Source organism: Elephas maximus, chromosome 12 (genome assembly GCF_024166365.1).
Source record: "Elephas maximus indicus isolate mEleMax1 chromosome 12, mEleMax1 primary haplotype, whole genome shotgun sequence".
In the NCBI taxonomy this organism is placed as follows: domain Eukaryota; kingdom Metazoa; phylum Chordata; class Mammalia; order Proboscidea; family Elephantidae; genus Elephas; species Elephas maximus.
Window position 1 is genome coordinate 16,296,158 of NC_064830.1, and position 12,823 is coordinate 16,308,980.

The 12,823-nt window shown below is 39.2% G+C and overlaps 1 long non-coding RNA gene across 1 annotated transcript in view; it reads left to right on the top strand.

Annotated features, from left to right (window-relative positions):
• The first annotated feature begins 1,641 nt into the window (after positions 1-1,641).
• LOC126087405 (uncharacterized) overlaps positions 1,642-12,823 on the top strand; it is a 66,560-nt gene continuing 55,378 nt past the window's right edge. The window contains exons 1-2 of the long non-coding RNA XR_007519755.1: positions 1,642-1,798; positions 6,749-6,838. This is a non-coding gene — a long non-coding RNA (uncharacterized LOC126087405). The remainder of the gene's footprint in view (positions 1,799-6,748; positions 6,839-12,823) is intronic.

Below are 12,823 nucleotides of genomic sequence, written 5' to 3' on the forward strand. Positions count from 1 at the left end.
CTCAGTTCCTATCCAAAACCTGTGAGAATACCTCCTCATACACACAACCTCCTAAGACAACTGCAAGTTCAAAGATGAAGTGTGGACAACTCATAGGGTATTTTTTGATGGGGAAGCTTTTATAATTGTGCTTAGTGTGTCAAGTCTGAAAAAGAAGACGCTTAAGCTGGAGCAGTGACATTTCTGTTACATCTTAGTTGGGCTATGTTAAGGATAGACGGAATTCTTCCCTTTCTTAGCCCAGGTAATCTGTAATCGATGATATTTTCTTCCTGGGGGCTCAGTCACCCCTTGTCCTTAGCCAGTCCTAACTGAGTGGATAACAGCATTAACACTCCAGTACTTGCCCTGATCACTGTGTCCTTGAGGCCCTCCTTATATGTTGTCAATCTTTTCCCTAGATGGCTGAGGTCTTCTTGACTTCCACTGATCCACAAATATTTTCTGCCTGCCTACTATTTGTTAGGTTCTGTGTTAGATGCTAAAGATACTTCAGGTGCCACTTGTCTGGACTCCTTTGACTGACTCTCCACTGATTATCTGGTTTCCTTTGAATCCCAATGACTATTGGGACCACATGTCACGCTTTGGATTCACTGTATCAGATTGAATAACCTTTTGAGGGTGACATTATGACTGAGTCATAATTGCAGCCTATCCTCATGCCTGATTTGTCATCTCCACCAGCCAAAGTTTCTGATATCCCCAAAGGAAGTCAAGCCATTGTAGTCATTAACAGGTCAGAGCCTTGCTGCCTTGACTTGAAGCATGGTTTGTTCGTTTTAGGTCAAAAGGCAGAGCTGATTCATTTTTAAAGCATGTGGCTCTAATTCATTAAATGCACCTGTGTTGAAAAATGGGTGATCTGACTGCAAATTACAGTAATGACTTTACTGAAGCAATTGTGTATCTTCCTGTGGTGAAAATCAGTAGCAGTTGGGGGAAAAAGTTACACTGTGACTGGTGGGAATTGAAGCATGTGTGGCAACAGCTGGGGAGGCACCGCATTGCCTGCACACAAGGGAAGTGGAAGCAATGGGAGCAGAAACAACAGGGTCTCTACCACTTAACCAGCCACAAGCAAGGCAGTCAGGTGGATGAGAACTCCTTAGGGAATAGTCAGATGGGGAAAAAAGGCAAAATACAGACTCAACCAACACTAACCTAATTCCAGGGGGAGCCTGGTCAGTGAGAGGCCAAAATCAGTCTAGTGTAAATATTCATTGAGTTTCTGTTTTGCCCCATCACTGGGTTAGGCACTACAAGAGAATGTCGATATTCATAAAGTACAACACGTCTGTCTAGAAGGCTTCTGATACAGAGCTGCTATGTGGAACCATGGAAGAGGGACTGTGCTTTGGGGAACTTGGTAAGGTTTGTTTTAATAATTGAGAACTGGAACAACCCCCTTTCCTACTAGTTATGCAATTTCAATGGCGTAATGTCTTGATTATACAACACTTCCTTCTCTCAGAACCTTGACTCACTTCCACGCTCTTACTTCAGGAGATCAACCAATCCAGACTTCCCCTCCTGATACCCTACCTAATGACTTCACAGCCCAATCCAGAAGCTATAAAAACTTTGCTCTTACTTCCTCTAATGAGAAAACATTTCAGGATTGTCTATGTAATTCTCTCCTTGGCTTCAGTAAGTCAATAAAACTCAGTTTGCTTATAACCTAAAAGGTTTCTTTATTTGTGGATGGGTGTTCCATAATTTGAAGGATACACAGAAATTCAGCTGTGACCTCACCCCACCGTGGAATGGAACAGGGTTCTTAATCCAGGCCATTTCTGTGAGTACGTTCCAAGGCTCCTTGTGTCTTTTCCATTTAATCTTCCAGCCCCTAGCACAGAGCTAAGTCACATGTTGAATCTCTGCTTTGATTTTGTTGAAGACTTTAAGCACTCAGCTTCATTTTTTCCTTGGGAAAACCAGATTGCACCTGTTAAGTCTGGTTAGAATATTCTCCCCAAAATTCTTAGTAAAACTGTGTTCATCTGACCCCACTTTCACTTGTTCTATATTGTCAAGAACATTGTTTGTCTAGAACAGTCCATAGAGACAGTCCCAATAAATCCATGTACAAAACCCACTCTGAGGACTGAAATATTCAAGGTCTTGTCAGATAGCTGTCCCTCCTTTGACAAACTCTGCCTTGGGGTCACCACCCAAAAAATTTATTATGTTTATTTTTCTTCCATTCTTTCTTTATATCCTTGAGTACTGATTTAAATAATAAAATCACCAAACTGATTAGGCTGGGGAAGGTTGGCTGTCAGGTCTGTGTTCAGAAATGGCCAACTTCTGGGCAGCTGGCATGAGACAGGCTCGAAATGACATATTTAACCAGCTGTTATCAGCACTTATAGATAATATTCCCAGCCTACATCTTAGCCAGGCTAGATCCCTGCTTCCAGATCTACCTTTTTATAACCCAAATCCTTGGACATGTCATAAAATTGCACAATTTCATCAGTAATAATTACATGAAGGATGGGACCTTTTCAACAGTACTGAGTTGTCCATCTTAAAAATGCCTCAGAGCAAAAGGGCAGGAAAATTCCTAATATTTAAAGATCTGTGTTTTATGCTAAAAGGAAATCCAGGCTAGAAAATCAGTTTGCTAAAGGGTGCTCTGAAGGAGAATTTAGCTCCAACTTCCAACTCTTTCTTTAAATTCACAAGAATTGTTATTAACTATTGAAGACCAAAGTTATTATTTGCTTGTAGATAGCAATGCTCGACTTTTAACAATAAATCCTGCCACTGGGTCCATCCCTCTTTCTCAGAATCAATGAATGGCCAAAATAGTAGGCATCTCCTACAGCCCAGAGGCCTTCTCTGTCTCCCAGTCAGTAGTTGTACCTTGGTTCCATTGATGAAGAAACATGTTCTGCTCTTGGGAAGGATTGTTAGTGAATAGAATTGCTATATCAAGTGTTCCTTGAAATCCTCTTCCTTGAAATTCCTGAGTTTTTCTCTATTTATAATCAGATAAAAGCTAATTTGAACACATAATTGTAGATGTAAGAACACATAACGTGTTCTTAAATTAGACCCAAACTTGGAGACCTTTTTGGGATAACAGACACCTGATGGGCTAAAATTCTACAGAAATTGGAACAATTATTGGGACTCAGCCCATCAGTATTCAGACTGACTTATCCAAACCTTTACCCAATTTTACAAACTACCTCTTGAAAACGTATGTAAAGAAAGGAAAGCCCATAGTAAAGCAAGTTTATTATTATACTTTGCACTAGCCTTAGCAATACTTAAATCCTACTTTTAAGGGAGACCAATAGATAGGGTGATAGTTTCAGTCAAGATCTAAGAAGTATCAACTTTTAATTGGTGCCAAATCCAAAATCTAATTTTGCCTTTATTCCACCCAATGTTACTGACTGTATAGCTGCAGATTTATATTCTGTCTTTTATAGTGTCTCCTTGGGTCTATATAGTACTGCTTCTTTGTCTTTTGCGGGGAGGCTAATAGTATATATGTTGTTAGGTGTCCTAAAGTTATTTCTGACTTGTAGTGACCCTAGGTACAGTGGAAGAAAACACTGCCCAGTGCTGCACCATCCTCCTAATTGTTGTGCTGGAGCCCATTGTTGCAGCCACTGTGTCAATCCTTCTCATTGAGGGTCTTCCTCTTTTTTGCTGGCCTTCTACTTTACCAAGCATGATGTCCTTCTCCAGGGCCTGATCCCTCCTGATAACATGTCCAAAGTATGTGAAACAAAGTCTCTCCATCCTTGCTTCTAAGGAGCAGTCTGGCTGTACTTCTTCCAAGACAGATTTGTTTGTTCTTCTGGCAGTCCATGGGATATTCAACATTCTTCACCCACACCATAATTCAAAGGCATCAATTCTTCTTCAATCTTCCTTATTGATTGCCCAGGTTTTGCATCAATGTGAGGTGTCTGAAAATACCATGCCTTGTGTCAGGCCAACCTTAGGCCTCAAGATGACATCTTTGCTTTTTAACACTTCAAAGAGGTTTTTTTTGCAGAAGATTTTCCCCAATGCAATGTGTCCTGTGATTTCTTAACTGCTGCTTCTGTGGGTGTTGATTGCAGATCCAAGTAAAATAAAGCCCTCGACAACTTCAAACTTTTCTCCGATTATCATGATGTTGCTTATTGGTATCTATCAGGCCAGTGTGTCTGGTCTTTTTTTGAGAGTTAGAATTTTGTTCTACATTTTTCTCCAGCTCTGTCTGGTACCCTCTATCATGATCCCTGTTAGAGCAGTCAGTGGTGGTAGCCAGGCACCATCTAGTTGTGCTAGGCTCAGTCTGGGGAGGCTGTGGTACTTGTGGCCTTTGGACTGATCTTTCCCTTGTGTCTTTGGTTTTCTTCATTCTCCGTTGCTCCAGATGGAGTGAGACCATTGGAGTGTCTTACGTGGTGGGTCTTCTAGTTTACATGGTATCAGCACTTACCTAAAATCACTGGTTGTGTCTCTCAAGACCAGTATTCTGGGTTATATTGCATACATTTATTTGTTGGAGATAAAAGTTGTAAGCAAAGATTGTGAGCTGCCTTATTTAATTCCTAGAGTCTGTCTCTTTACGAACCTGGGTTCTGATGTCAAAAAACAAAAACAAGTTGCAGTTTCAGTTCTGCCACAGAGTAACATGATTTTGAGCAAGATGTTGTCATTGTTAGATGAGTCCATTTCAATTCGTAGCAACCCCAGGTAACGAAGTAGAACTGCTCCATAGGGTTTCCTAGGCTGTAATCTTTACAGGAGGAGATTGCCAGGTCTTTCTTCCATTGAGCTTCTGGGTAGGTTAAAACCACCAACCTTTGGGTTAGCAGCTGAGTTCTCAACCTTGTGCCTCTAGGGTTCCCTTTGAGCAAGATACTTAACATTTCTAAACATCAGTTTCTGTGAAATTACGACAATATTATCTACTTCCTAGAGCTTTTTAAAGGATTAAATGATGTCAAGTTTGCAAAATACTCTGCCTGATGCTTAGCAGATAGAAATTCTTGCTCATTAACAATTATTTTTATTATTCAATACTTAACATAAAATTCTTTTGATTCTTTATCTTAAAAAAAAAAAAAGGTATTTTATAGCTATCAAATTGATTCAGGCTTGTAGGGACCCTACAGGTTAGAGGAGAACTGCTCAACAGGGTTTCCAAGGCTGTAATCTTCCCAGAAGCCGACTGCTGCGTAATTCTGCAGAGGGCTGGTGGGTTTGAAGAGCTGACCTGTGGTTAGCAACTGAGTGCTCAACCACTGCATCACCAGGTCTCCTATGAAGCCTCAACCTATAAGATAAGGAGCCCTGGTGACAAGTGGTTAAGTGCTCAGGTGCTAACAGAAAGGTTAGTAGTTGGAACTCACCAGCTGTTCCACGGGAGAAAAATGTGGCAGTCAGCTTCCATAAAGACTAAACCAAAACCCAAACGCATTGCTGTTGAGTTGATTTCAACTCATAGCGACCCCACAGGATGGAGTAGAACTGCCCCTAGGGGCTTCCAAGGCTGTAAATCTTTACAGAAGAAGACTGCCACATCTTTCTCCTGTGGAGCAGCTGGTGGGTTCGAACTGCCAGCCTTTCAGTTAGCAGCCTAGTGCTCAACCACTGCTGCCATCAGGGCCCCTTCCATAAAGATCACAGCCTTGGAAACCCTATGGGGAGTTTCACTCTGTCCTATACAGTCGTTATGCCTCGGATTGACTCGATGGCAATGAGGTTTTTTTTTTTTTTTTAAATAAGTCTCATTATTTATTTAAAAACTTGCTGCCATGAGGTTGATCATGACCTGCAGCGACCTCCTACGTCATAGAAGAGAACTGCTCCATAGGGTTTGTCTGACCGTAATCTTTATTGAAGCAGATCACCAGGGCTTTCTTCCTTGGCAACCCTGGGTGGGTTCAAACCACCAGCATTTAGGTTAATAGCTGATCACAAACCACTTGTAGAACCCAGGGATCTTTCGTTAATTATTTAGGAATTATTGACTAAATAGTGTTTAGGTGATGTGATGGATACTGAGATGCAAAAGACCCAGTTGGTTACTTCCTTGTTTCAAGTTGTTTATGTTCTACTTGAGGGTAGAATTCTTTCCTTCCATGCAGAAAATTCTGGTTTCATTCTCAGCCAATACACCTCATGCACAGCCACCATCCGTCCGTCAGTGGAGGCTGGCATGTGGCTATGATCCTGAATGGGTTTCGGTGGAGCTTCCTGACTAAGACTAGGAAGAAAGGCTTGGTGATCTACTTCCAAATACCAGCTAATGAAAACCTTGTGGATCCCATAGTCAGATCTCTTGTGCCATGCGTGGGGGTCGACTTGTGGTTTGTGAGAGAACAGATGACAAGGCTAGAATGAGATGGGTAGAGTAGAGTCCTGAGGGCCCGGCCACAGCTTTCCGCTGGCCGTGGTCATCGTCTTCTACATTAGGGCGCAGGTTGTGTTTCAGGAGTTGCTGTCACAGCGTCCTCTCAACGATTCTAACAGCTAGGCAGAGATCACTGCTTTGCCTTCATCGGTTTATTTACATCAGTTCATCCACTTCTCAGGCCCTTTCAAGAGAACCGGGGCCAATGATCTGTCTCATCAACTGAAATGTGATGTAGGGATACAGAGGAGAATTCAAAAAGAAGGGAACCGATCATTGAATTGTTAAGAAAAAATTCTGTAAATTAAACAGAAACATATTAATGTGAAGATGATGTTTTTTTTTTTTCCTTCATTTTCTTTTTTTTAACTTCAGACCTAGGGGAATAGCTCCTTAAAGTACCTAATGGGTATTGCGTGGTGGCTGGTGGCAAGGTGTTCTCCATCTTGGCAGAAAACAGAACAGGTAAGATGGATCTATTTCTAGCATTAAAGGTTATTAAATTTGAAGCAGAAAGAGATAGGGGATCATAAAAAGCTTGTCACACTTTGTTGAAGCTTGGGGGGGTCTCAAAGAAGACAGAGAAATAAAGTAAGAAAAGCAAAGATTATAAGAATTTATGTCAGCAGGAAGATGTTTTTCATAACGTCTGACAATGACGCTTTAATTATCATGTTTGATACATGAGCGTCTTTTATATTGAGTCCGAAAGCATCATGCATAGCCATTAAAAATTATTTTTAGTTCTTTCAAATCTGCCTGAAATGTACAAGCCTGAAGGCAAAAGCAAGGAGGCGAATTCCCCAGATACCAGGGGCTTCTTCTGTTCTCTAATTTGAAGTATACTCCTGACTACAAGATGGTTAATTATTTCCTTTTTCTAGCTCTCATTTAATTTCTGCTTTGTGCATTTTTGCAGAAAAATAATACAGTAATAACTTAGCCAGGTACCTACTTGGAATATACATGAAAGAGATCCAAAAACCCCGTGGGTAGTGAAAGCTTGGGCTGGTCCATTTGGAATATTGTGAGCACTTAGGACGTCCATGTTACAGCTGCGTAGATGGAAAATGAGACTGGAAGCCACGGACCTGGGGGCTCGCCAGGATTCTGTTACTAAATTGTTATGTGACCTTGGAAAAATCACTTAACCCTTCTTTGCTTCTCTTTCTGGATTGTAAAATGAAAACATTTTAATAAGATTTTGATTTATTGAAAATGAGAGCAATGGAACTTTGGACCAAGAGATAAAATGTAGTTTATGTACACCCTTAGAAAAGGGGGTTAGGTAATAATATATTTGCAATGAACTTTACCAAAGAGATGCTACTTTCGTTGGTGGTCAGGTAATGACTAAGGTTTGAAGGTTAAAATCATTATGTGTTTTGGGACTCCTTTGCCTAGAACAAACATGAGTGAGCTGGGAGTGCATTCTGAGTAGGATTTCCAAAGCTGATGGATTGGTGGCTTTCAGTCTATTAGGAGCAAATGAGCTTTTATTAGAAAATGAGAATAAATACTATTTCCTACAGTACGTGAGTGGAGCCTAACAGGAATCCAGACAATTCGAAGGTAGAACCTAGGTTCCAAACCACTGCACTATTCGACCTCTCAGGACTGGAAGTGGCAGGCCAGCTGAGCCTGAACTCAGATAGTTCCCTCCAAGGAATCAAGAGAAGGGCGGCTGGGCCACCTATGATTGGATACTCTCATCATATTAATAGCCATCAACAGAGAAATGGGCGGCATGAAAGTCAGGCCACAGATTCTCACCAACTGGACGCCATTGCTCTTTAGCTTTCCTGTGGAGAAGACTGATAATGGATGGAGAGAGATGTGGATGTCCCCATCCTGGCACTTCCCAAGTGGATGTGGCATGTCTTTTTCCATAGAAATGTGAGAATGAGGGTGTCAGGGTATCTCCTATGCATACATCTTCCAATTTTCCAAGTTTATCACACTTGGCAAAGGAACGAGATTACTGCTGTGTAATTTTTTTGCATGGAGTAGAGAAAAGACTATAGAATCTGGGGTAGAGTTATGTCCGTAAAGTAGGAATATTAATGATAAAAAAAAAAAATTCCAATAAAAAGAACATAGAAGAATGTATGGCACCCAACACAAAATTATTATTGAGATCATTATGATTCTTGTCACCATCATCATCATCCTCCTCATCAAAGTAAGGATGAAAAGAATATTGACTATAAATCCACTTTGTGGATCAGAAAGTTCCAAGCTAAGGCAAGGAGCTGGTACCATCCCAATTCATTCTCAGGTAATGTCTCTCCCAAATATTGGTTGACGCCATTTCTCTTTCCAAATAAGGCCCTTGACATTCTTCCAATTAGATTGTGGAGATTATTCATATCACACTGCATCTAGTTTAGATGAACTAACCTGAACCAAAGAAACATTTAAGGCACATAAACAAATCCTCTGTTATCACTGTTAAAAAATAAAACAAAATTTAATTTCCTTTAAATGTGTCTATCCCCACAAATCTCATTTCCCAGACAAATTCAAAATCAGAAAATTAAGTTTACAGTAAAAATATCCATATAATGGGTCCAAAAAAAAAAAAAAAAAAAACTAAGCCAGTGCCGTCCAGTCAATTCCAACTCATAGCGACCCTATAAAGACATATATAAATCACTTGGATTTAGGCCATGTTAAGACTCACCGAGTTTCAATAATCAAGAAAATTTAGTTCTCATTTTTGTTTTGTTAATCAATAAGATGGATAAACTTGGTATCCTCTTCATTTCCTTGGGCCTCAGTTTCCTCATGTAGAAACCAAGGGAGCTGAGGATAAAGAATTAGAGGATTTCAGCCAGTTCCATTACTTTAAAATTCTATAATTCCATGAAACCTGTTCACAGTCTTTAACCTCCAATCAAATCACATTGTGCTCCAATGTCATAGTAACCCAGGTACACTTTACCACAATTAAAGCAGAGAGTTCACAAACAATGCCCAGAGAACAAAGCTGGGTATCAACCCAATAGGTGGTTTTCACTAAGACAGATTCAAGAGTATGCATTTAAAGCTACAGTTGCATTTAAAAGGAAGGATAATTATGTATATATACAAGCAGTTAACTAAGAATGCAAGAATAAAATGTTTTTATCACTCTAGAATAAAAATTACACCATCTCGAGTTTATCTGAGGCATTAGGATTGGGAACCAAAGAGAAACCCTTTATACTAAGATGGAAGCTATTTGTGGCAGGAGACCACATGCCCCAGGCTCTCTCCCCAGTTCCATACCTGAGGCTGACAGCTGATTAAAAAATAGCTGTTGTTTCCTTTGAGCAGAAGAAACTGCATTGCTTTCTTGGAACCCTGCTACGTTGATTAAGGTATCGTGCGGATCATTGGAGAGCAGCAAAAACATAGATTATGCTTTCCTTGATTCTAAATATATGTACTTTTAATCTCTGTATTCAGTCTCTGTAACAGCCCGCCAGGGAAGAAAATCAAATTACATACTATACACATAAACCTCAAAAAGTACTGATTACTGATTAGAGAACGAAAGGAAAAAAAAAAAAAAGTAGGCTAGGATTGCAAAATGCACCAAGAAAAGGCACAGATCTGAATTGTTAGGAATGTTATTACCATACTGCTGCTCTCAGGGAAACGAAACACACCAATATATATTTTAATTAAAGTATGAAGTATTTAAGCAAATTCTACAACGTTCTTAGTCAGCACCTTTAAAAAAAATCTTTTGTTTTATCTTTGTTGAAATCAAATGAAAAGTGATTTATTTGCCTGGGAATTTATGGCTTTCGAGGCTGTATAAATAAAACGTTTGGGTGTAATTGCTTCAAGTGGCAATGTATTTGTATTTGTTAAGGAGAGCTAGGGTTTTGGAAAAATTCGTTTGCTTTATAATAAATGAAAATGCTTTTCAACAAATGAAATATAAATGGATTTTCTGAAGCTCTGTTGCTGGAATGGATCATATGAGGAGTTGTCAAGTTACTTGAGACATATTAGAGAAAACGGACGTATTATGTAACTTTAAATGCAACTCAGGTGACTGTGTTGACAAAAAAAACCTTACTCTTGCTAATTGAATAATTTTCCTTGAAAATTATGTTTTATTGGGGATTAAACACAACAGTTTTATAGACCTGAATTATGCTCTTAGTTAATTATTCTTTGAGATGGAGCAAATAAAGTCTACCTAAATTTTTGTCTTTTGAAATAAGTTATAGAAGACTTTCATGGCTTGAAGGATTCATCTGATTAAAAAAAAAAAAAAATCCATACCCTTACATAGAAAAATGCATGACTATTTATTTAAGTACTTGAAAAAGTTAAAGATTGAGTGATTGGTTGCGTGGAAGACTCTTGAGAGTCTGAGTGAATTTCCATCAGTTGAGGCTATCCAACTTTATCTTTTCCTAATCTGAAAGTTTGTTATACCTACTCCTCACTGATCCACTGTCTCATTATCTGACATTTTGCATTTATGAAAATAGTAAAAAATCTACCATTCGACTATTTTGTGTATTAACAATGCACATCTGGCAGTAGGGAATGCCGAGGTGTGAGGCGAAAGTAATGCTGGCTGAGATGTTTAAAGTTATGTGTCAACTTGGCTGGGCCTTGAGTCTCTAGTGGTTTGGCAGTTACGTAATGAGGTAATTTTGCAGTTATGTCATAATGTAGTCATCCTCCATTTTGTGATCTGAGGTGATCATTCTAATGCCAATTTTCATATAATGACCTGGTCTTTGGAACTTAACCATGTTGATAAGTGAGGAGTGGGTGTTTAGTAAAGCCACAAGTGAATGTGTTGATATCACCATTCTCATCATTGCTTTATGTATGTTGTGAGCCTACATGGCTTCAGTATTGAAGAAAATTGTAGAACCCAGAGGAGATAAAGCCCCTAACCGAGAACTGCTTACTTGCTTGATAGATGCATTGATACTGTCGGTGAACTTACACTGGGAATCTATGAGGATTCAGAGCTTGGGCTCCTAGAAGTCATGCCCTTGATCCCAATGCAGTGTCCTGTGTGTGGACTGCATTTGAGTATGAAGTATTTTAAACAAATTGCACAAAATTCTCAGTATATTGTTAGTTTTAATTTTTTTGTTTTATCTCATTGATACCAAATGCAAATTCTCTGGAAGTCCTAGAATATTCAATGTTGTCATAAAAAGATGATTGGTCTGATGGGTCTTTGTGTTCCAATCCTAGGAAGTCTGCATGGTAATCTTGTTTCCAGAAAACACTCATTGTCATGAGGAGGCAGGTACAAGCAGGATATATGTAGCCTAGAGACCCTTGGATTATTAGAATTTCTGAGGTAGAGAATCTTCCAAAGTGATTTTTTTTTTTCTATGCCAGGAGCTTATGAGGGGAGAATTTGATGATCATATATAAAAAATATTACTCTATCACCCAAACATATTTTCAATTAGAGTGCTTATCTTGAACACTAGAAGCTTCAAAAATGTAGACAAAAGTATTTTGTTTATTGTCGTACGTTTATTTGGCTTCTTAGTTTTACACCAGTTTTGGAAATGTTCCATGGTTTGGACTTAGAACTACCATATCCCTATGCTCTCTTTTGCACTTACTGTAATAAAAGCATACTGAGCTGTTAAGTTAGCTTCAGTCACTCAGCCAAACACTAGGGTAAGACAGACATGGTCCCCGCTCTGGGAAACCTTACGGTCTAAGAAGGGGGGCAGATTGTACACATGTGAAGTCAATGCTTGCATAAAAACCCATTGCCTTTGAGTCAATTCAGACTCATAGTGATCCTAAAGAGTAGAGTAGAACTGCCCCATAACGTTTCCAAGGAGTAGCTTGTGGATTTGAACTGCTGACTTTTGGTTAGCAGCTGAGCTCTTAACCCCTGTACCACCAGGGCTCCGAAGTCAATGCTTAGTAAGGAAAAAGGGTTAAAGAAGTAAACAGGAAAGCTGACAGATTCTGACTTGGGGAAGCGAGGGTCAGATCAGCCAGAACTGACAACATAGCTTTTGATGTAGATCTTGAAGATTGAAGACTGATTTTTTTTTGTTTCGGGGGGTGGGGAAATTCTGGAAATCACATTGTATTTGTTTTTTATTTCCCCTGGGGGGTAACACAAAAGACTGAGCAAATTAACTAAAATATTTACCTGGATTACATATTGTCACCATCACAGTTAAAATACATGTCGTGTGTAATTTACATGAGCAGTTAGGAATTTTGTATCGGATGCTTTGCAAAAAAAATAAAGTCAAGCAATGCTCAGCCCTTAAATATTTTGAAATCTAAGAAAATATGCCTAAAGTTTCAGTAAACATGTAGTCCTTTTATAGAAGAAAATGAAAAGATTGTTATTATCTATCAATATTTTTAAATATACACTGTGCTTTGAACCATCAATTCTATCTTTATAAATTTGTCTAGAGATAAAAAAAAAAAAATTATGTG